At 32.4% G+C, this 24,235-nt stretch overlaps 1 long non-coding RNA gene across 1 annotated transcript; it reads right to left on the reverse strand.

Annotated features, from left to right (window-relative positions):
- Positions 1–5,132: 5,132 nt before the first annotated feature.
- On the reverse strand, positions 5,133–20,872 carry LOC123553331 (uncharacterized). The gene is made up of 2 exons (XR_006686707.2): positions 20,732–20,872; positions 5,133–5,593 (listed from the first exon to the last, which is right to left on the reverse strand). It is a non-coding gene; the product is annotated as an uncharacterized LOC123553331 (long non-coding RNA).
- Between the last annotated feature and the right edge of the window lie 3,363 nt (positions 20,873–24,235).

Below are 24,235 nucleotides of genomic sequence, written 5' to 3' on the forward strand. Positions count from 1 at the left end.
ATATTTTACAGGGTTTTAAACCATGTTTAATGGTATGTACATCCAGTAGTGCCTGTGAGTAAATTTATTACACTGGTACTGTTAGTATCTTTTTAAAGCTAACATATGATATTAAAACATCTGACACGTTAAATAATTCAAAATAGTGTCTTAAAATTAGCATGAAATGTGCGGTTAACTTTAATCATGTCAAATATCTCAAAAATGAGAATACGGGCTATACATTTTATTTCACCACATTATAGACCATAATGTTTATTTACAACCGTGAGAAGTTTCATTAAAATCTACATTGTAGAAAAATTTCTATTCGCAAAAATGTTATGAAAGTTTTAATTTTTCTATAAACTCCCATTCTGAAAAATTGCCTGAGGTTCAAATCATTTTTTTTTTAATTGGTCTAGCAAAAAATCAAGCACACGACCCTATCTTTTATATTTGCTAAATTTTCTAAGTATATTCTGAAATTTTGAAAAATCAGAGTTTAATAAAATTCTACATTGTAGAAAAAACTTCTATCCGAACGTACAGAACTACCTTAAGATAGATTTACAGATTTTTTCTGCCATCAGCTTTTTACGGTTTTATGTTATGTTATAGAATGACTGCGTGCTAAAAATGGATTTTTTTTTCTTGACCAGTTTTCGTGTTTATCGATTAAGAAATTTATATACATTGCAATCTTTCTGATAGTTATGTCATGCTTCATTCAACATAAATAGTTTTTGGTTCTTAAGTCTTTACAAATTAAATTATTACATTAAACAACTTGTTGCCGTCTTTGTTTGTAAATGATTTCTGTTGCCGCTCTAAAATTTGTTACATTCGAAGATTATGTAGAAGATGCTTAAAATGCAGCTATACTTACGATTTGAAAATGGGAAAATACTTTGCACACACTAATTTGTTATCGGCTCAACAATACTCTTTTCCAGCATTGCGAGTTCATTTCGGTGCCTACATTATTCTGCTCTGCCTGTGGACAAATGTTTGGTACCGTTCGAAACGACGGTGAAATGGTAATAATCAATGTTAGTTAAGAAATAATAAGTTCCCAAACGTGGTTTATCGTAGAATAACCCGAGTTTTGAGTTCTTATGCGTAAGAATATATCACGAATGCCGTAGGGCTGAGTGATATATTGTTTCGCATAAGAACGAAAAACTCTATTCTACGATAAAACACGACATACTAGTATCAACAGTGTTAGTAAAAATGGTAACTACTTTTTACGACCGGGCTACGCACCTGGATCGGATGACGTCATTGCACGCGAGTGGTTTATTGCAGAATAACCCGAGATAGATCTTGCTCTACATGTATGTAGGTTATTCGGTGGTCGTGTTAGAATAAGTAACTGATAAAACTTACATGCTGATGAAGGGTTATAGTATACGTAAGCATTTGGTTGAGAGCATTTAATGTTTGATTTGCCTAATCCCTAAGAATATTTCTCAAATTGCGACTTTATTAGGCGAGATCCAGAAATAGACTGAAAATTAATACAGTCATGTGAATTTTAATAGTCACAAAGGGTAGTAATAATATCGTTTTGATTTTTTAAAGTACATGTATATGTATATACATTTTTGACCAATTTTGTAAAATTCGGTTATTAACCCAATTTTAAAACAAAATGTCTTTGTTTTGTTTTTCATATTTTTCCATAAAAATGTTATCTTTATGCAAATTAATCTATCCTGAAACTTTTATAACAATCCATTCACTAAGTCCCACCCCCACCCCCTCAAAGTTCCTCCCTCTCATCAAAACTGGAAATTTGATGATAAATACAGTACTTGAAATTTGTAAAATTTGGAAGTATACCTTACGGAATAAACGACCGGCTGTATTATTTATCCATCTACTACCGCTTTATTTCATGAATATCGGGCTGCCATTACACTTCATCCCGCCTTTACAAGGTGCAGACGCAATACTTTTTAAGCATATGTACAGTAGGCATTGTAAACTGGGTCAAGATTCAGAAGATGTTATGATAGGTAACGGAAAAACTTTATCCTACCCCACCCCCTTGATAGAGTTCAGAAAGGCAGTAACCAAATATTCTCTGTTTTAATGACACTTGTCATTGTCATTAAAATTATCAGATAACGGCTGTCCGTAAAGTCTGTCGGTTGGTCTAAATACTATCTTTTTTCGCAAACACTGTCAGCTATGATATATGTTTATCGTTTTACTCAAATAATGGAAGAACACAGAAAATACGCGAAATAGGTACTTTATGTAAAACAAAAGCATTTCAATAAAGCCTCTGACTTTCAAAATGTCTTTGTCTTATTAAGTCGGGAGTATGTTACATATTCTCTTAATCTATTCCAAACTAATTGTTTGAAATGCATATACTTAAACGTAGATTAATTATTCCAATGTTCATTACATGTGGAAATGTGGAGGTGTGGAAATGCATATCTTTTCCTCAATATTGACGTTGAGAAATGTTAACATTTCCTGTCACCTAAATTGAATAGGACATCTCCAGAAATAGAGGCGTAACCAATTTATTGTGATAACTTTCAAATTTATACGAGTTCATTTAGACAACTGGCAAAATAATAAGATTGATTAAGGACTGAAATCGGTCTGAAAGGTTGTACTAATCACTTCCAACGTATTGCAAATGTATGGCCTCGCTTTGTTGTCATGTTCGTTAACATCTCGCTGTCTTAGACAGATGCCATGTGAATAGTTTCATTTAAGACGTTTCATGGTCTCTTTTTGTCTATCTTGACATATCAGCTTATTTTCAAAATTTAAACGTATGATGTTGTTTCTAATTCATACAATTTTAGAAAAAGACTGCATACGGTCAAGTTATAAAATATTACAAAAATGTTTTATATGATGAGAAAAGAAAAACGGTCATCAAAATAACAAAATTTTATATAAAGTGGCATGCTTTTATGTAAAACAAAACAAATTTCACAATTTGTTTATTATAAGAACAATATTGACTCTAAGTTATTATTATAATACTAGTAAGTGTAAAAAGTGACATATTGGTGAAATGAAGAATACTAGTAGAAGAACGGAACAATAAAATCTGAGAAAAGATCCTTTGGAAGCTAAGAACGAAACTAAGTAAGCGGTTCTACCCAGGTGCCTGGCCATTCCTAACTATTTAAGTGACAATTATTGTTTTATTATTATACAACAGAACGGTGTTACAATCCATTCGCACATTTCAATTACAATGTAATAGGCGCATAGAACGTCTACGCCCTCCTAAGTTAATACGCTGGACGTTTTACTCCCCGTATTTTAACACTGCTAAAACACGACTAGTGTCGACGCCATGTCATCTAACTGTATTTGGTGCCATACATTCACCATGAAAGAGTACCTCCTATTTTATTTACTTCTTAATATATAAAAGGCATATTACAATCGAAATGAAATATACATTTGTAGCACAACCATGTTTTAATGTATCGAAACAAAACAAATCTTAAATATATTTTTCTTTCTGAACACTTATTGAATGCTGTAGATGACGCTTACAAATTTCGACAATTGTAAATTTCGGTTCCGGTTCACTCTTAAAGCGAAGTAAGTGTGAAAGTAAGTAAGTAAGTAAGTAAATTCTTTATTTATAGAGGATGACTCATTAGCTGACGCTAATCTTCCATGAGGTCCTCTTATACAAGATTTATACGTTTATACGTTATTTTAACGGATACAGTTTCAAATGATATATAAGAAATAGTATTGCAACGCAATCTGTTAAAGCCAACTGTTTCTCGTATATCACATTTTATATCTCCTTATTTCGGCTATGATACATATGAAGATGCTTGAGCTTTAACACATGTGATTTTCACGGAAGAATGTTGTTAAATTCTACAATAACTTGGGTAGTTAAAACGTCTCTTATATTTAAAGAAAGAACTTAACTTTATATAACAGAGCATAATAAAGATAAATCATGTTCAAAAGCAACTTTACTTTACTAAATGGCACACTTTTGTTTACGACCAATATTTTTTCGGCAATATCATATGTAGTTTTAAAAATGATTTGCTTAATAACAGATCAACTCTCAAGATTTATATCAAGAAGGCATTATTTTAAAGTAGTTTTGTCAGTTTTTGGAGGTTGAAAAATAAAAATTTTCTTTTGTCAGTTTTAGCTTTAATTGTTGTTGTTTTTTCCTTCGATGTAAGCAATGTCTTTATATTAAATATTACATCAAATATGTGAGTACTTGACAGTTTGACGCCAAATGATGCGTGATGTGATACCAATATGGCTGTTTAATGAAAATGAACATAGAAATATTTATAGCTAGTACTTTTAGCAGAGTAGCTTCTGATTTATTTCCAGTTACAAGAGTCTGGCCTATTCTCCTGCCGCAATATATCAAACAGTTTCAACCTCTTTATGAAAGTTATTTTAGTCAACATTATACTATTATATTATAACATTATACTAAAGGTCATTTTAAATGATTCTAGAGAATTGTTCTATTGATTTTTTTTCTCTATAGAACCATATGACAGATTTTTGAAAGGAAAATTTTATAATATTTGTATTTGATTCTCACTACGATTTTCTCTTTAAAAATGATCCCTCACTGCAGCATAAAAGCACCACGCTTTGCTATACGGGATAAGTTCAGCCGAACGTCCAGAAAGAAAAACAAATACAAACTATCTGATTTTCTTATCTTTAAGCGTTCAAATATCTTGGAAAATAGCACAGTCTGAGTTATTCTCTTCAACTAGTTTTAGCTTACACATAGTCTGATTTTTGGATACGTCATTGATGGAATGGAGCATTCCTCCATCTCTTATGACTGTCTGATAGGAAATTTTACACATGTCAGTGCCATCTAATTGAAGCAACATATCCGTGTCTGATGCAATATAAATCTAATAAAGCATGCAAGAAATGCAGAAATTACGTCTAATAACTTTCAAAATAGCAGTTAACTTGTTAGAACGAGAAACAATGTTTCACCTGTGACGTCAATTTTCCGTGTTTTATTTCATTTTGTTATCTCAGGAATTGTCTACCACCTCAGAAAATAGGAACAAGTTGAACTCAAACGGGTTTTGTCCTAAGCGCACGATTATTATACTAAAATGAATAGAAAAAAAACTTCTGAAATATTGTGTGCATATCAGTTTACTTTTTCTTCATCGTTAGTTTGAAATGTTTATGATAAAGTTTACAAAAAAATAAACTAACTTTATTAACAGTTATAGTTTTTACCATTTATTTCAGTAACATTGTCATCTCATACAAGTCATTATTCATTATCGACCTTTATTTGAGTCTCGCCATGGTCAAATGTCTTCCAAGATCGGGCGCGCAAATGGTACATTGTTCAACATATTCAGCTTCGCTGCTCGGCTCGCCTGAAGTACTTCCTAATGGCGTAATTATTGTGCTCTTCCAGCAGCAAAATAAAGAAAACGTTCCACGAATTTACTTAGTACATGCATTTGTTCATCCTTAACTGTTACATTATATACACACTTCTGTTGGACCAAGGTCCCGCCAAATTTATAAGCTGTTCACTGGATTTTTTCTGATGATATTTTTTGTTTCTGGTCTCGTACGCGTTCAACTGAAAAAAGAAAAGCATGAAATCGTAATTTATAGAACACAGGTAATACAGATTTGTTATAAATTTCTGAAACTCGGCCATGCCTCACAAATATACCTTTAGTTTTTCATAACTTTGCTGGATTTGTACTCTTTTTTTTAATCAAATGATTTAAATTATTTCTGTTTCTTTTTTCTTCATCACCTTAAGATTTTTCATGCTGTTATGTAACTTTTAGCATTTACATTGCATTGTTGTCTAACTAAATGTCCAGAAACGCAGTTATTTCTGAGTAACGTACGTATCATTATTATACATTTTATAGCCAATGTGTGTTCATAATATGTTTTTATTGTAATTAAATTTTACTTGAAGAATTTGGAATTGTAATTATGATCATTCATATGTCCGTAAAAAGTATCGCACCAACAAATTTTAACCCGATATTTTCTCATTGGTGCGAGCGCCAGCAAAGAAAACAATATATATTAAATGTTTATCCAAAAAATCCGAAGAACAACATTTTTTAAATTTTGTGAGCCCTTATTGTTTGATAGTCTTATTTTAAACCGCATGATCGTGAATTATTGATTGTTATACTGCATTAAATGTGCTTTGACGTCACAACATAAACTATTGTGAAAATGCGCCAGAACAATCTAATTATTTCAAGAAAAATACAGTCACATGAAGCCATCAAGAACTTTGGAGAGAATCAATTTATAGAAGACCGTCCTACTCAGTTTTAATTACAATGGCATCTTGTTGACTGCTCTTGAAAATATTTCGCACATGTAACTGTAAAAATATTCAGAAAGTAAGAGTTTTTTTTTTCTTTTTAATATAGTTTGGGATGAACGCCACATTGATCTTTTTCATATGAGCCAAGTATTTTGCGATATCATGTTTGAGATAAAAAGTATATTCCTGCATGTCAGACAGGATTTTTCCTTGTTTTGCCGATGCTGGAAACACTCGTCTTTACACCTCGAGGTATTAAATGACAAATGTATATTTGAAACGGACTTCATAACTTACCTTTAAATATATAACTGGCGACACTTTAAAAACACACCACAGTATAACTTTATTCTTTTGTATTTCCATGACGGTAATATGTATGGTTTGCATAAAAAAAGTGAGGGACACAAGTTTCTAGATAAAAACTGACGTTGAGATAATATATTAGGTCCATAAAATGTGTTTAATGTCTCAACATTTTAATGACTGAGTGAATGTAGCAGTAGGCACAGTATTAAGTATAGACTACATTTTGTGTTTACAAGGTAAAACGGTTCTTTATCTGTGTTTTTAGAATTACATTGAAAAGAGACTGACTGAATAGCAAAATGAAAAATACATTAATTAAGAAGGTTTATAAATTGGTCTCATCTTGTCATCTTGTCGTATTGTTGTGTTATACGAGTATTATAAGAATGATTTTCACGAAGTTCATGTGTCTGAGAGGAAAAAGTAGGTCACTAGGTTGTGGTGGGTATTTAAGTAAATATGATTTCTTCGTAAAATAAATACACTTTCCCGAATTAATATTATTGTTTTATATCTTTTCTGTTGTTTAGTTCTCAGTAAAAGGATAGCTTGATAACGACAAATACAAAAGTTTTATCACGCAAGCTTAATTTGCATTCAAATGCTGCTAGCAAAAATTTCAATAACTTCCATTAAATTCACAGAGAATACAGTTTTATTCAATTATAAATATAGCAATTTATTGAATGAAATATTACATTATCAACTAATTCGAATTCGAGATGTTATTCTATGACGGAAATCGAAAATTTTAATTTTAACAAATAGCATTTGGCATCTGAACAAAACAAACGGTATATTTTCATTTTTATTAACGTCATAGGATTGCATTACAGCGATTCGACCGTTTCCTGATGTTTACCAACTGAATGATATCTCTAACAAACAAATTAAAGTAGCATCTGCTAAAATACATAAAATGCCAAGAAATAGGAAATTAACTTATCATGCCATTTTGAGGTTACATAAAATTCTAAATATAAAAAGAATCGTGTATGACAGAAAATGTACGTGCTAAAGTTACACTACGGGTATATATAGTAGAAAACTGATGATTACAAATACCATGCCGACAAAACATGAAACAAATGCAATATGAATGAATGAAGGCACGTTTAATGTCCCACTGACCTGACATAGAAGCAAATCGATTATGACTGCGTTGATGTCTATTAACATTTCACCACTGAGATATGAGGAACAAATTGCTAAATGCAAATTCATATTGACACAAAGCATTTTAAACACCCACATCTCACGTAGTAACAATTTACAGTTCAGAGACAAGTCTTCCATCAGCGTTATAGTTAAGTTCCTACACGTATAAGGTCAACTGAAAGTAGTGTCTTTGTTATTAAAAACTTCCTTAATATTTGTGACGTTAGTCATGCAGAAGTGTCTTATAACATTTAAAAAGTTAAAGCATAGCAATAGTTCCTTCTAGGGCACATCTTTATAATGATCATCTTGTAAAATTTATGTTGAAATGTCTACATACCAAATATCAAAGGCCTAGGTCTTGTGGTTTCAGACAAGAAGATTTTTTAAGTTTTCAGTTAAAAATCGATTTTTAGCTCCTGTGACCTAGTTGTGCAATGGAGAGATGTTTTGGAAGTTGAAGTTAGCGTACCGAGTCCATTAAATGAGAACCTGGAGTACTCTCACTAAGTTATTCCAGTCCACGTTATTAATTGCGTATTAAATGTCAGGGTACCAATATGCTTAGTTTTAACTTTTAAGCTGTATAGCATTTCTGGTACACTTGATTTTCAAATAAAATTAATAGTAAAAATATCCATCAAATTAGTTGTATGTTCCTTTGATGTTTCAGCTCTAAAGGTCCAAGCCTTTGATTACATTTTTATCTTTGATACCGAGTATTTAATGATATTAGCTATGCTTTCTAAAATATTTCGTTTTGAGAAATGTCGGTATATTTGTCTGAATTCCAAATTGTATAAATTAATATCAATGTTTTGAAAGAATGAAATACTATCTCTGCATGTTTTCTAAAGTGGTATCCGTACTACCTACATGTTTGTTTTAAATAGCTCTTTATAACAAATGCTAATGTAAACTATTTGAAAAAAAAATATGTTTATTCGGTTTTGTAGTCATATTTTATAACTCATAAAGCCTAAAATAGCAAATAATTTCAATAAACGTTTGCACAAACTTTACCAAGGCAGCTAAGCTGGTTTCGTCTTAGAAATTAACGCACATTTTATTCGTTGTACATGTCAGTTATGTACTGATATATGAGAAATATAATTGCAACACAGTCTGTTAACCAAACTACTTCTCATAATATTACATCGCAATTATATCCTCTTATTTCGGTTAAGATATACTTTACGATGTTTCAGCCTTATCAAAAGTGCATTTTCAAGAAGTACGCAATACAAATCTGCAATAAATTGTAGTAGTTAGAACGTCCCTTATATCTAAAAACGAACTTAACTTTATATTGCAGCCTATAATTTATGAATAATTGTTATTCAGAAAAAGCTATAATTTACATATTACTAAGTAACGCATACAATTCACTGATTATTACTTTTAAAAACTTTACATAAGTATCTAGGGTTGGCGTACTTTAGTAAGGAAAAGTTTATCGAGCATGTGTTGTTCTGGAACTATTCAAATACTTAATACAGTAGGTTATTTGCAAAATCCTTTCTCTTCGAAATCCTAAAACCTATTTTAATTATCTTCGTTTTATGCTTGATCTTGTTTTAAAGAATGCTGTTCTTTATCTTAAGAATACAGAATAATCTATTATAAAAATGGAACAGTGACAACATTCTGTTGAGCTAGACGTTAGACATTTTTATACACATGTTTAACATTTAAGTGCTCGTATATCAAAATTGAATCATAATTTATTTTAATGTAATTTGAGTTTCGAGTGCGTTTCAATTTTTATAATGCAATCATCAAAATTAAAAATGTTGTACAAATATACGTTTTAAATAATTAGTGTAACAATGACAAAATATCTCTGTTATTTCATTTTAATCGTAATTTACCGCGAATGCCAGACTGTTTAAATTAGGAACAAATGTAACTGACTTTAATATACGAACGAAAAGATTGTCAGTTTATATTTTTAAATGGATAAAGATCCATATAAAACATTCATAAAAGGACATGAAAAAGAATAAGTATTTGAACAAATGTAAGTCTATACTTCTCAGGTAGACAACCTATATACATAATCAATGCCTTATGATAATGATAGTGCTTGTTTGTCTTTATGCACGGTATCAGACGGTTCAGAATTTATAAGGATTGCTTTTAGCATACTGTAACCCTAGAAACGTTCGCGAACACTATATTTCGCGTTTTTATGACGACAGGCGATTTAGCGGCTACAACGTAACAAACAGTCTCAGGCAAAATTACAAGTACTTGAAGCACGTAAGGTAAGACTGCTCACAAACCTGTCACTTATGCTCGACGCATTTTCAATCGAACTTTCTTTATGATGGTGAGCAAAATTCACGTTCCACAGTACACAATTAGCAATCATAAACCACTGCAAACAGCTGACTATCAATGGAAACTACAAACTTCCGCGTTTTCACGGTAACTGGTTGTTTCGCGACTAAATAAAAATCGTAGAAACACACCGACCGCGGTTTAAAGTATTAGTTTGATTTGTTTCCAATTACGATAGCCTGACCTACTTGTTTAGTACTATAGTATATAAAACAATATCTACCTCTTTAAGAATTATGTTTTTGTGAACAGCAGAGTATACCGTCTTTAAATTTTAAGGCTGTAAATTTTATATTTAAACAGATAAAACTACTGACTAAATAGATTAAATACTCATTTAAACTTACACTTTTAGAGTCAAAGAGGGTCGTAATCAAAACAATGGATTAAATTTCACTTTTTTGTCATATTACTCAATATTTAAACCTTAAGGTAACAAAACTATTAGAGAAACTGTCATCGAAACTATGATTTAAAAGAAAGTAATATACAAAAGTGCGGCATTATCAGCCTTAAAACAAACAGCTGCTCACCCAAGACGCCGTTTTAATCGAAAAGTCGAATGTCATATTTACTTACAATAAATGTACCTACTTTGTCATTTTTAGGAAAGATATAGTCGGACGCTCTTTACACGCAAACAATTCACAATAATGAATTTTAAAAAATCTTTTTCTTTGGGCTTGGGAACAAATCCAAATACTAGGTGAAATATTTATATCAGTATCTTCAATGTACGTATGTATAAAAATAAAATCTGCAAGGAAACAGATTACACAACCAAGCAAATTAATGCCTTAGTTTGTAAAACATCCCTCACGCCCAACCCATCTGTTGAATCAAAATTCTATGGTAAAGATTCACTAAATGAACTCCATGACCCAAAGAACCAGAAACATTTACTCAAATTAAATAAGACTTTCAGTGAATGGCCAGATGTATAAATTATCACCCGCAAGTTGTCTCTGAACATTGAACATAACCATTTATTACTTCAACATTTACCGGATGCGTGTCTGGTCATAAAGAAAACGTTGATTGATTGTAGAGAAAATTGCTTGAATTCGGCCAGATCACCTAAGACACGTAACAAATGTATGACTTCTGTCCCGATGACAGATGCTATTCAGACGTTGTATTGCTTTCTTACTTTTAATGATCTCTTGAGTTATGTCGGCGAAATATTCTCTTTTGTTACAAAAGACGTGCTACTTCATATTTCAAGCAACATGAAAAATGTGCAGTGTATGTCATACTTCCTCACGCAAATAAACTATTTCAAAAACTTCATCAATTACCAGTTGACATAGACAGACAACTAAGTACAATATGAAGTAAATGGCTTGTGTTACTAGCTTAACCATAGAAAAACATATTTCGACTCCACGTCAATTCTTTTAGAGTTACAAATGGTAAAATGATTCAGGCGAATTATGACATAGCCAACTCTGGATGTGTTTCTTCTACTTTACAAAAGACTTGTTTACTGAAGGTTTAACAGATGTGTCCTCAATTCTGGGTGTACAATAGTGTATGAGGATATCCTTTTGAAGCACAGTAGCAAGGGAAAATAACAGCACAGTCTATTAGATATGTGGGACGTCCAACACTCCTCATGTTGCACAGTACATGTTGAGACTGACTCCTATAACATTTAATATTTATTAACGGTCTCCGTGATCACTAAAGCCCAGTCAAAGTGCAGGAAACATTTTAAGGCCTCAACAAGGTGCTTTAAGATAGCGTGTGTCAATTGAAAGAAATTATTTGGATGCACAGTCTGCAACTAAGCAAAAATTGTCAGAGTTAGTTTGACACACCGTCACTAAAATTGATTTCCATTTACTTATTTTTTCAGCTTACAAATTCATAATAGATGACTACAATGTACAATTTAACTTACAAGAAAGATAGGTTTACTGCATTAACGATATTTTTATATCTTTTATTGAACACACTGATAAATATATTTTGCATATCAGTTCTTGTTTAATGTGCTATTCAAAAAAGAATACATTGGAATACATTGGAATACTCGTATAACATGTTGTAATTAAATGTAGATGCTGTTTTACACAAAAGAACACTAGGTAAAATAGAATTCTGTGCATATCTCATGTATGGATATAAAATGTGTTATTGCGCTCCAAAATGTTTACATTAATTTCTTTAAAAAATATTGCACAATCTTTCCAATGATTAAATTCTTAAATTTGGCACATGTAGTAGCAGCGCTGTACGTTTACAAAAAGGTAAATTTTCTCCCGAACAAATTTAAAAATACACATTCTTAAAGGAGAGACACGTAAAACATATCTATGCAGCTAAGATCTATGATTTTTGCAAATATTTCGAAGAAAAAATAGCCCCAAAAGTCATTTAACGGCTAATTTTCTACTACACACAAGGGTGTTTGACATTTATATATAAAATGATGTAAACAATGTCTTTGTCGGTTATCTTACACAATTAAAAATATTTTTTGCGAAAGACAAATATGATCTCGTAACACGATTGTGGCGAAAGTATTTTTTCATTGCTGTTGGTTGTTTTATCTAAGATATAAATATTGTTATTTTGAAATATTACTCTGCGGTTTCTCTTTGAAACGAAAAATAACCAAATTGTTTGCAGAGTGAGTCGACTGTTTCAAAACTCAAAGTGTCGCTTTCAGTGACACAGATTTTATCAAAGTAATCCAGTTCATATATGACCACCGGGATTGCAAATGTCATTCTGCTGCTACTTTGATAAGTAATGTAATCAAAATACCTGGTATTAGAAATCAATAAACCTATTTAATAATAAGAATTTGTTTGAACTGTTTAAGATGCAATATGTAAGTTAAGCAAAAAATTTGTGTTAAAGCAGTTGAAAAATTATTCTCAGCTGTATTGTATAGCCTAAGGTGATTCGTCTCCCACAGTGAAAATTCCTCAAAAGAAAAGTTGCGTTACCGTTTTAATTCAATAGATTTTAATTTTATTGGAGTTTATTTTGACACGGAGAAGCGTTAAGAATAATTTCAAGAGACTACTTTGAACGGTTGTCTAAATTAATTCAAGCAGCATATAAGATATATGAATTTTTGAGGCGTTTAACAGCTCTCTATCGGCTACATTCGCCGTTCAGATGTTTGATTTTAAACATTCAATTATCTTTTCTGTTTAATCAATGATTTTCATGACGATAAAATGATCACCTGGTGTAAGACAGATTGCTGTACAGTAATTATATATGTATTCATTATTCTTGCATCGGCAAAATCTTTCCGTGCCATGTTAATCCATGATTACCGTAGAGTTGGACTAACTTACTACGTTCTGGAAAGTATTATGAGAAATATGAAAAACAAACGTATTATGCCCTATAAAGTGATTTCCAAAGTCATGTAAGAACTAGCCTCAACAGAACGTGTCGTAACCGCTTGTCATGTTACATATTGGTTTTCTTTTTCTATAACACTTAAAAGAACAACTGAGTATTTTGGTACACAATAAAAAGGTAATATTTACATTTTGCATTTACAGCTTGTGCTTGATTCCATAGAATACACATGTATACACAATCTGTTAAGGTGATTTTTCATGTGTAATATAACTATGAAAAGTTGTGTTTTTGTTGGTAAATTCTCCATTTGTTATTCCTCAATATAAGATACAAAGAGAATACCTGTTTGTTTTGAATAAATAAAAGTGAAAATGTTATAATTTGTCTCACTTCGAGGTGAGATAGATTCCATATTCGCGAGAATCAAACACATACCTCTCTTGTTACATGCTTACTTACGTTGAAATACGCATTTCACAACACATTTTAATCTCAGCGAGGGAAACAGACATGCGTAAACGAAATTATCCTTGGGAATTTTAAGACGTTACAAAGACGCACATGGCCATAAGTTCGATTTCATGTTTATTTCTTGTAGCATTAGGCTATAAAACCTTATAAGACTCGAGAAATATACTATAAAGAACCAAGTGTGACTATAAGTTTCAGTTTGAACTGCCACATTCTATATCGCAAACCAGACAAGATTATTTGTATTAACTGGTAATATTTCTTTTAACAGTTAGACATATGTTATGATATGCCATGTATCACCGCGATGTAAATGTTGTTCCACATAGTAATTCGTTTCTATTTGTTCGCTTATATATGAAAGGGACTAACCCTAAGTAAGTGGGTGAACAGAATATAGTAAAAGTAAAATGATTCTTTCTATACTTGTATGTCCCGTTAGAAAGTGGATGAGAAAGTTGCAAATTATATTCGTACCTTTAACAGTGCATCGTGAAACAAATATTATCTCAACGCCATCCCTCACGAAATGCAACAAAGCAATGCCATGGTAATGAGTCAACGACCCTCATTGTTGTACCATTTCTTGTCATTTGGAATCATGGCGTCTACCCAATTTTATTTTTAGAGTCGCTATTAAGCGGTAGCCAGGAGACATGAGGGATGTTGCATGTTTCATTATCTATCATGAATAGATTCTATCGAGCTGACTTTATTATTTGCCTAGTTGCATGATATGCTTCCAAAGAATATTCTCATATAACACATCGTTTCTAATTCCTTACTTCCTTACTTCTTATTACAAATTGAGATTGTTTTGATGCTTGGATTCACTTAATTAGAATTTGTATTAAAATATTACGCCAAAATATCTAAATTAATCTCGTTTTTGCATGTTTTTGTTTTTCATCAATCATAATATGACAAATAATGTGTTTTTGTGTCGGAAACAATTACACAATGATTAACTGTCATGAATATTTGATGTTGTAATTTTGTTATATCTGTGAATAAACCAACTAGTTTGATCAATGCGAAGTGCATGGGCATGTACACAATTATATTTGGGTGTGAATTTAAAATGGCGTTTCTTTGTAAATAGATCAGTTATTCAAGGCAATAGAAACGCTTGAAAGTTAGATATTTTTCCCAGGAAAGAAAATGCTTAATAAGTTCTTTAATGATAAAGTATAAATAGACTTTCTTCAAAATAGTGAGGATCCTGTCAGGATTGTTAAATACAGATATATATTCTGTGAGATAATGCGGAAACTTCTGGCATATTCTTCTGTTTATTACGCATGGTAATACTATCAAACGTTATTAACCAGTCTTTTTCTTAAAGTCTGTTTTTTATTGTTACGACAATCATTCGTGTTTAGGGTTTTAATAAAGTTGTTAGCACATGTAAAGTAAAAATATTATCCTAAATGAATATAATATATTAATATGAATATGCTGAGTTTTCTGTTTTGTTCCTGAGTCCCCTAGGTATTCTGGATTTCTTTTATATAAGAAAGCCAATTTAGCTGCAGGCCTCTAGATTTATGCCAGAAGTTTTTAAATTAAGAAAATGCCTAATAAGTAATTGCAACAAAAAAAAGAATATATAAGTGATTTTGTGAGTTTTAGGATATATCTTCAAAATGAGTTAAGGATTTCTACTTTGAAATGGGTCTAGCTACGTATAATATCTCTAAGAATATTGTGGATTGTATGTAGAATATAAAGGGAAAACTATCTATTTCAAATGAAAATTGTACTTTTTGACCATTGTCTAACACGTAAATAAATGCTGAAGGTCAGTTCATAGAAACAGGAACGAAATATACAGAAAACATCAGACTAGCGAAATACCAAACTACGAGGTTATCTATTTATGGAAAGTAAAATATTGTCACTATACGTCAATATTTAACAGGAAATGTGTGCAACTTTGTTGTTATTCTAATGTATCATTAATGAAACAACAGTGCATTCTAAAATAAAAAACGATGTGAAACATAGATTTATATGAAAGAAGAACGAACGGGTTGTCTTGTTAATCCAGTATATGAAAAATATGTGTTTGTAACAACTGAAAACTAAACTTGCGCAGTCCTTCATATCTACAACAACTTAAGAAATAAAAGCTCTTGTAGGTCGTGTTCTTAGACGATCATGGGTAAAGTAATAAATTCTCGACAGATATCCAAACCTTTTAAACTTACATGTAAGCGACAGTGACGATGTTCTACTGGAATTTTGCCTTATTGTTATAGCCTGAATTCATTTTTGTGCATCTGTTGGCAGTAAATATTGCATGCTTATGTACAAATATAAAAAGGGGATATAAATATCCAACGGAAAGCCACGTTCCAAAAAAAGCAGCCTACCCAAACGTTAACCCGGCACGCGGACGCGCATACAACCAACACACGCACTCTCACACGAAGCAAACACAGTAGGAAATATACGAACAAATAAAGAAACACAGTGGAGCACCGCCATGGGAAGGTCAGTGGCAAAACCTTCGCTGGGGAGCTTAAACCGGTTTATTGTACACCTGACCTCACTCTTACACCCACCATGTTCAGTAGAAGCGATAAACATGCTGAATTATGAAAAAAAGGTATTACAGACATTTATATAAAATGTCCTTCATCAAAATAGGAACCTTTAGGCTAACACAAATTGCGTTTTATTCAAGGTTTGAATTGAGTAAGTACATTTATTTGTTCAGCGCCAATTTTCGCATTTAGACAACTTGAAGTATGACCTTTACTCCAGCTATATGACATTAGTACTCTATAGCATAACATGATATATAAACTAAATTATTTATTATTATTAAAGTAATAACAAAATGATATTTATATTTGTTTTGTGTAGTTACCAAGGACAACGACATAAAAACGTAAGAACAGCAGGTTTTGTCATTAATACATATAAATTATATACTCTAAGGTAACCAGAAACATACAAACACATTTATCGAAACCAAACGATAAAACGTATAATAAAGATAAATGTATAAAAGATGTCACGGTTATAAAAGTCACTCAATGGCTAATTTTCTACTAGACAAAATTATGTTTTGACATATATATTTAAAAAGATATAAACAATTCCTCTGTAGAATATCTAACATTATTTATGATCTTTAATATGAGAGAAAAATATTACCTCATAAAACAAATTTGGCAAAAGTATTCTTCGTTGTTTTTGGATAGCTTAATAGAAGCTGATCATGTTTATTCTGAAAACGTCAAAGGAAGCTGCATTTCCCTTAAGTAAAAAGAGGATTTTTTTCTGGAAGTGTCAATTGTATAAACAGTTTAATGATATGCATCGTAATTAAATACCTGAGGGGACAGTTAAAATACTTCAGATAAAATAAGTAATTTATCAATAAGCAAAATAACCATGATGAAGTTAGACCCTCTATAAATACTCATATTAATTTATTTTCCAAAATATTATTTCCCTTAAGGATGTTACAGATTTTTATACGTCCCGTAGAGCAGAACGTAATCGAAAATTTCTTCCAGAAAAAAATGCACTTCCATTTTGAGTTAGTAGCTTTCGGTTTTATAGAACCCATTAGAAAGATAATAAATTGATTATACCCTACACGTTTTAAAAATAAATGTTCTTATTACTTCAAAAATGTATTCTGCTGTGTGAAATTTAACACCACTCTGCAGTCGACAAACGCTGTTTAAATGTTGCATTGCTTTCAAGCAGAATTATCGTTTCTGTTATGTAGACGATCCCCTTGATGATTCTAAATACTTGAATCATATTCTTTAACAAATTGAATATACATTATTGTTACATGTATGCATTTCAAGAGTCTGTACACACTCTTAAGGCATAGAACTTTCATCAGAAATAATGGCTTCACCGTAACTTGGTTCATGACAACCGATTGGAGCTGACTTGTAACGTTTTTGAAGTCGTTGGCATATGGAAGGAATGAAGCTCCCTACAATAATTTGGAGACGACCTCCATTATCTGAAAATAATGCTCAGATTTGTTGTTTTTTAACAATAAGAGGTGAAAATTTGCCTGTACCATTTATTTAAAACAAAGCAAAAAAAAAACAAAGACAAATATCAAACAGGGAATGCCACGTTCCAAAAACGCAGCCTCCCCAAAACGAAAACCACAGCACGCAGACGCGCACACCACAAACACACACACGCATACACATACACGCACACACACACAAAGTCAACACATTAGGACAAAATGAACAAACAAAAGAACACAGTGGGGCACCGCCTTGGAACGGTCAGTGGCAAAAACACCACTGGGGAGCTTAAACCAGTTTATGGTGCGCACCCAACCTCACTCTTACCCACAGCATGTTCTAAAGACACGGGACAGTGTAAATAAAAGTAATCCCCTCCAGGTGAATCTCTAACACACGTAATGGAAACAAAAAGGCATGGCATGTAAAACACAAAAATGTTCGTGTATAAATATATAAAAAGCAAACCTTTAGAACTAAAAACGTATGTACTCAATGCCTTTTCAGAAGACAGAGCAACAAGAGAAACACCCTTAAGGGCCCGACGAAACAGGATAGACAGGCCAACACGCGTTTGCAAACAAAACAAATATTTACCTTTAAACAATAGCTATTTACGTCATACCCGTTGATACCAGTCTGCTGTTTCCTGTATAAAACTGGTATTGTAATTGGACTGTTACTATTTTGAATAAACTTGTAAGCCTCGACCATGATTGGTGTTCTTGAATTTAATATAGAAGAGCAGCGAAGTACTTTAATTATATACGATGACTTTAAAACAAGCTGTTTGGACGTGTTAATTCCAAGTAACAAGTATCACACAAAAATCGTATTTCATTGCATTTAATATGCTATGACGTCATTACATAAACTGTCTAAATATGTTAGGAAACTTGCTTGAACTTTAATGCAACAATACTAATAACTTTGTCTAATATGGAATTGTATTCCTTTGAAATAATGATGATATCTCATAGCAAGATCGATAAAATTTGTTGTTGCTTGTAGGAAAAATGAACTCTAAACTGTCAAATATTTTTACAGTAACGATGTCTTAAAAAGTTTTTAACGTTTTTGGTATCCGTCCTCCAGCGTCAGGTCAGAATTTCCATTTAAACGTCTTTTCCAATCCATTTGCTGGAAGTTGATGAAACTTAGCCTTAATGTTTCTTGGACAATTCTCTACAAAATGCAAAGAATAACATCTATGCAGAACTTCTATTGCCGTGGCAACCGAAAGAAACTAGAATCTTCTTCTCAAAAGCCGCAAGACCCGGAGCTTAGATATTTAGTATGTAGTATTGTTGTGTAGTTTTGTCGCAAATTTGTTTACACCATACCCCTCGGATCAACAATGGCCTCGCCAAGGAGTGCACTTGATTAGCTAGCCTTTTTATCAGATAAAATATTTAAATTCTTCTTATCTTATACCCGAAGGCCTAAAGTTTAGAGATTTGGCATGCAGTATTCTTTGGCGGTCCTTTACACATTATCTTCAAATCATAACCGTTGGGTCGAAATCGGTCCTGCTTCTTGGTTCACTTGTTTAACATAGACTTACATAAGAAAAACCAATATACAATATCTTTCTTTCTAGAGCTGCAAGACCAAAAGCTTAGATATTTGCTATGTAGCTTTGTCCAGTTTTCTTCTACCTAACTTGCCCAAATCACCTCTTTTATATCGACTTGTGTTGGAAAAATATTAAAATCCTCTTGCCTAAAGCCTTACGACCTAAAGCCTAGATGTTTTTATTGTAGCCTTGTATAGTTCTTTTCTAACAAGTTTGTTCAAATTAGCCCCGCCCAATGTAGTAACAACAGCACAATACTTGATGTTTTTTGTTGTTGTTTTTTTTTTCATTTTTACGGATATCGCACGGCATGTCCAGACTTTCAGTTTAGCCTTTAAATGTTTGTTTGAGATCTGTATATAACGATTAAGTTAATACTTCATGCGAAAAAAAGTGAGATAATTTAGTCATTCTGTTAAGACAATAGACGAAAACATGCAGGAAGTAGTTAAATAGCAAATAATAATACTGTACGGTTCTATACTAATTAGTGCAGGAAAAGTAAATAACATACAAAGCTATAACTTTAATTGTATATTTCATATACATACAAAACAAAACGTGTTTTATATTACGGATAAAACAGAGATTAGATTCACTTCAAACAGATCAAACTATACTTTGCTGTACATGCTAACAATGGTAATGTTGAGATACTTCACACTACATTTTTCAACTTTCATCAGTTAGATCTAGCAGGAATGCACGTGTGTTGTTATAAATAAAATAGATATACTGTGTGCAGTTTCAATTAAACACACACGACCGAACAATATGCCATTATAACTCTTTTATTCATGTCAGCTTATTAAATCTAAGAAATCACATGGGTGACTTTTCCCCTAAATTTCATTCATTACTTGAAATCTGTCAGAAAACGTAAAATTATTACGGTAAATTTAACAATCTATCTTAATAACCATTCCAATACACTTAAAAGGAAAGTTTAGATATCTAATTGTTACAAGAGGCACGTCTCAATAAGAAATATGATGACATTTTAATGGAAAGTATCCAAAAAATATTTCTGAAAAGAGACAAATGCGTGATATTCTGTATGAGAATTAAGAAAAAGAAATTTCAAGGGAATTTTTTTTCATAGTAATGACGGTATATATGTTCGATCATACAAAACAAAATTTTCAAATATTTACTCTACTAAGCGATGCAGTTATGTACATTATAAAATATATTGAAAGGAAACTTTCAACTTACGTTATTTTTACAGTGCTCTGGGGGATATTTGTATTTCCATAAATGTTAGAAACATTGACAGAAAAAATATCATTTTTAAGCAGTTATAAGTAATAAATAAAGAGAACACAGTACTGAGGTGGTTATAGCTTTTAAGATTTTATTACGCTGCCTATCCAAACAGACCATAACCTTAATTTTGCAAAAGGTTAACTAATATACAACCGCTAATGTATACGTTTGTTGTTTCTGGTGGTTTTTTAAAATAATAATAATAATGAATTGTGGAAATACATTGTATAATTTTGCCGTTTACTTTGTTATTGAATCAGAAATTATGCATTACTGTTTGGTGTGTTTATGTAGTTTGTAACTTGATAAATGTTACTTGTTTGTCATGTTCAAATTTAAATAAAATCACCTACATAAATTATGTTACAATTGTTTACTTGTCTGTTTTAGAAATGCACAGTAAATGATAACATTCCACATGCGATTTTATATTAATAGAAGTGAAAGAATTTTTTGAAAAATTCATCTTGAGAAATGTCACGCGACCTAACAAAACATAAACTTTTCCCTTTAAAATCTTAGCAGTGAAAATAAGTGTTGTTGTTTTTTTTTGTATGTACGAGTTGTATTTTGATTTGTCAATCTGACGTTGAATTTATGTATAAGATTCTATGAAAAGGCAATTTCATGACTGATAAGAGTTTAGGTACCATTCATACAGTCAACTAGAACACACAAACTGGTCATTAATGTCATACTGGTGACTATTCGTATAACATAACATACTTTCCATATACCAAATTGAATTTATCGCGGAATAATATTGTCAAGACGATAAACTGATTATAAAAGAAGATATGAGCCGTGCCATGAGAAAACCAACATAGTGGGTTGCGACCAGATGGATCCAGACCAGCCTGCGCATCATCCCGCAGTCTGGGCGCTCCAAGCTGTTCGCTTTTTAAAGCCTATTGGAATTGAAAACGTAGCAACAGCATGGATCCTGACCAACTGCCGATGCGCAGGCTGGTCTGGATCCATGCTGGTCGCAAACCCACTATGTTGGTTTTCCCATGGCACGGCTCAATTATAATAAACATAAAGTGATTACTTACTTTAAATACTAAAGCGTAACTCAATGGTCTACCTGAAAAATTTGCATCATATTCTAATTCAAATGCAAATTTCATATTTTATTATAGTCAAGGATTTTTTATTCAAAACAAAGTGCAATATGACAGCTTTAGTTCCCATAAAGATGTATCTCTGTCCACAAGTTGTCGTTAGCATAGGTTTTACTGTAGAACTTACGTTTCACATTTAGATCAACATTTTCCTTGAATTATTCTTCCAAGGTCAATAATGAAACATTGAACCAAAAATGATATCCGCACAAAGAAATAACTAATCTTTTGAGATTCCCTTAAGAATCTAAACAATTACGCCACCGGTTCCTGTCTGTGGCGCTTATTTGATTTAGTTTGTGCACATGAAATGAACAGTCTGGGAGGAAACGGTTTGACCGCATAAAATACGTAATTATTTACATGCGGATATATTTTTACATTAACTTATTCTGTAAGACAGAAAAAAATGTTACCATACCTCACCTTCGCAAAAGATACTCAGCCCACTGTTTGCTTTTTAAACACTGATCAATACTATTTTGGTTTTAAGGTTACGGACATGTATTTAAACGGTTATGACATATAGGTAGGCACCGATCATAATATGACATATAGGTAAGCACCGATCTTAATATGACATATAGGTAGGCACCCAATCTGAATATGACATATATGTAGGCATCGATCTTAATATAACATATAGGTAGGCATCGATCTTAATAGAACAGAATTATTTGGATAGATTTGTACACAACCTTTATCAACTGATATTAAGTTATAAATACTACACGTACTCACTTATCCTGCAGTTCGTGTTTGAAAGGGAAACGTTGAATTTCATGTATTCTAATTTCGAAACGGTATTGGAATGTGAAATTGACCATTGAGCCTCTATTGTTATACAGCTTTCTTTAGTAATTTGATAAGAAGCCACTAAAGTCATCTTGCTATGATGCAAAAGGAAGATTTCCCATCATTTTGTTTAGAAACAATTTTAAAGGCAATAATAACAAGAAAGAGACTGCAGAACCATAAACAAATGTTGAAAAAACTTAGAGATAAGCAAAGTACACCAGCTTGACTTGGAGTTTCCTAAGCTTACATACTGATGCCACTCTTCTTCTTCTTCTTGGCGTACACCGCCTACACCATCACCCATGATCCAGCAATGAAGGATTCCGTCTTCTTCAGGTCCTCCATCTTGCCATGCACTTTGATTTTCGTTGGGGTGCTGTTTAGCCACACACTTTTCCTTTGGTTCTCCAGACGTGGATGGGTTCAGTTTTCAATGGAATAGGGTGCTGTAACTAACAGTGCGGGTATCAAATAACTGCACTCCATTTATTGCACTGCTTCACTGGCAAAGACTGAAAAAGCTGAAAATAAAGAAAGACTTTTATTTCAACACATTAGACATGTTAAAACTTGAAAGTGCATCCACTAAAAAAACTACTCCAGATTTGGTGTTAATTTCAGACAGTGCATTTGGAACATTTTGTTTTTTACGGCACGGCGAATGTTTAAGATTCATTTCTCTGTCATTGTTACTTTGCTCGTACGTTTTTCGACATGGATAAACTGACGTCAGAATTTGGGTCCAGTACATGGGACACCTTTTTACGGATTTTGTCGTTTCTGACAGCGGTAACAGATCAATGACCTGTCCTGCTCGTCTATGCCAGCTCCATACATGCTGGTTGCACAAGTTCGTTTCCCACTATGGTTGAAATATACACCTTTCAAAGATCCCCTCTGACTTATTTCTTTCATGAATTTAGTAAGTGTTCACACCGACTGGCTGAAGTCCATACCGTATCGAGTTTCCAGGCATAGCAGGAAAAGACCTCTTTTGGAAGTCACCGTCGTTACCTACGGCCTCCATATGCGTTTCAAAGTGTATGGCCATGCAACGTGGACCTGTGAATTTTAAGCAAAATTAGCCTAGAGAGTGATATTTTTATAGATCATGGTCAATGAATTACTGGGTTTGCAATAATCAAATTCCTATTACTAGTCTGGTCTAACCAACTTCCAGTGGGGATCGGCGAGGTCAAGACCCACTAAAATTTAGTCGGACTACCCTCCCCAGGAAAATGTTCTTGGATCCGCACTTGCTTCCCAAGTCGAAGTATTATAGACTTCCTTAGGTAGGATAAGTCGAATCTTAAGATATGCTTTTAAATTAGCGTTAATGACATGTATTGAACGGTAATGCAAGAAGTAGTATGACTTAATAAATAAACATAGGTATTCAGCCGAGAGTGAAAGCAATACGTGAAATTGTTTCAATACTGTAGAAGGCTCGATAAAAATGTACATACCTGTTGTACACATTGAAGACCACGGTGTTCATCGCGACCTCTTAAACCAAACAACTTGCATGCAT

This window comes from Mercenaria mercenaria, chromosome 4, assembly GCF_021730395.1.
Source record: "Mercenaria mercenaria strain notata chromosome 4, MADL_Memer_1, whole genome shotgun sequence".
Classification (NCBI taxonomy): domain Eukaryota; kingdom Metazoa; phylum Mollusca; class Bivalvia; order Venerida; family Veneridae; genus Mercenaria; species Mercenaria mercenaria.